The sequence below is a fragment of the Rhea americana genome, unplaced genomic scaffold (genome assembly GCF_003343005.1).
Source record: "Rhea americana isolate MKP2758 unplaced genomic scaffold, rheAme1 scaffold_84, whole genome shotgun sequence".
NCBI lineage: Eukaryota > Metazoa > Chordata > Aves > Rheiformes > Rheidae > Rhea > Rhea americana.
The window spans coordinates 423362-425373 of record NW_028187023.1 but is presented as its reverse complement, the minus strand read 5'-3'; the positions used below and the strand labels follow the sequence as shown (position 1 = coordinate 425373).

The 2012-nt window shown below is 43.0% G+C and overlaps 1 long non-coding RNA gene across 2 annotated transcripts; it reads right to left on the bottom strand.

Annotated features, from left to right (window-relative positions):
- Positions 1-578: 578 nt before the first annotated feature.
- Positions 579-1780, bottom strand: LOC146585198 (uncharacterized). 2 transcript variants are annotated; one of them, XR_014898048.1, is made up of 2 exons: positions 1552-1780; positions 579-1316 (listed from the first exon to the last, which is right to left on the bottom strand). It is a non-coding gene; the product is annotated as an uncharacterized LOC146585198 (long non-coding RNA). The 2 variants fall into 2 exon arrangements; XR_014898047.1 differs by having other exon boundaries at positions 1556-1780.
- Between the last annotated feature and the right edge of the window lie 232 nt (positions 1781-2012).

Below are 2012 nucleotides of genomic sequence, written 5' to 3'. Positions count from 1 at the left end.
TTTACCTATTATTATTAGCTAGATGGTTTATGGTCATTGCCAAGTATCCAAGGAGCTGCTTGTATGCTTCTGAAAACAGAACTGGACCTTAGACAGAAATTGTATTACTATTACACAATTTTACCTCTACATAGACCTGCAGAACAGCTTATTTTCATAAGGGGTACTTAATAACCAGCCTGAGCAGCAAAAATATTATTCTGTTAGGCAACCTTGACTGAACAAACCAGTTGCTCTGCCATTTAAAAGGTAAACATAAGCTCACATGATATTCTTCAGCAGTTTTTAAAAAATGGTTGCTCCAGATAACTGATTMTTCTATATAGAAAATGCATTGCTAAATTCTTGTTTAAGTGTCTTTTTTTGGGTTTTGATGAAGCACATACACCTTGCAATGACAATTTTCATTTTATCATGTTATTTTTCAGGACTTTTTCATTCTTCTGAATACCATACTTTATATTGTACATTTTTAACGTTTCGCATTTTATATCATTTTATGCTTGTTTACGGTAACGTGCATAACTGATCATTTCTTTTCATTAAAATGTACTCCAGGAAAAAACAAGAAAMAAAACTTGTAGACAAGTACCCAATGTATTTGGTGTTTCTCCACAAYAGCAATTTCATTAAGCTGAAGTCAGTGTACAGTTATTTAATTTCAGCACAAATTCCATCATGTTGCTTGTTGCACAGAGAAAACTGCATACATTATCTGCAGTGAAACTGAAGTAGATCCTAGAGACTTAAAACRTTAAGTGTGGTATACCCCCATAACCCTCCAGCTGTCAAAATTTGGCCAACATAGTACTTTGACATCTGTTTTGTAAGAGTAATATTACATTAMTGAAGAAATATTGTTTTCAGTGGAAGCACAGGTTTAGGACCTGTTCAGGTTGCCGTGGAAAGTTTCCTACAACAGGAGACTAAGACATTTTGGTACGAGTTGCCATAAATACATTATGGCAAAGACATGTGGCAAGGAACAAGAATTTTTAAACCATCGAATAATATTGGCGCTATAAGAATAAAGGACATAAATATATTTAGACTTAAAATTTGAACGGATTCCTAGGCACCAGGGCATGTGAGACGGAAAGGAGAATGATGATGGTGAAAGAATCTAACAGCTTCTAAGATGAAGATTGATACGTTTATGAAACTTATCACATGAAAGAGTGCCCAAATTAATGATCTGGTGATACATTTGCAACTCATTTCTGAATGATGTGAAGTGTCTTCTTCGCTTGGCAGTCTTCTGTCATAAGCCGGTATCTTACAAGCCACCTCGTTTCAAAGCGTGTTGACAGGAAAAGCTGAAAAGCATGTCAGAAAAGATGGTAATGCTAGCCTGTGAAAAAGTCCAAACAGTCTTCTGAGTTGTTCAGACACTGAAGAAGAAATTTGGAGAAGCGTTAACGAGCAAGTTACAATTCAAACTGTCACATCAGATACTGCGATGAAGGAAGGACGCAGTTTGCCAAAGCCCAACCTCTCCCCGACCAAATGAAGTACATTAGGTACAAAAATTTTAGCCAACCCTAAACTTACGTGCCTGCATCAGGGATGTGAGAAGTCCCAATTTTGCAGGGATGCCTATATAGTTGCACGATAAAATCGCACACTTCAGCCCCGAGTTTCTGTTCGAAAGGAGGAKAAATGAGGGGAGATGTGGAGCAAAGCTCACCCCTCCCTCCAGGYTAGCACCACGCAGCGCACGGCCCTCACGGCCACTGCCCCGCAGGTGGGTTCTGAGAGGCTGTATCGGGTCCCAGAGGCTCTTCCCCGCTCTCGGGCCTCAGCGCCGTTACAGCTGCTCGTACGCAGCCATAACGCGCAATCAGCACGGACCTCGCCGCCGCCGCCGCCGCCGCGCAGACACAGCGCGGAGCGGGGCCCGAGGGCTCCGCGCGGCCTCGAAATGTTTGCGGACAAGGGAACCACGAGCGCGGCTTCTGCAGCGCGGCACCCGCCGGGCGGCCGCGGCGGCCCGGGCGAGGCCCGCGCAGCCG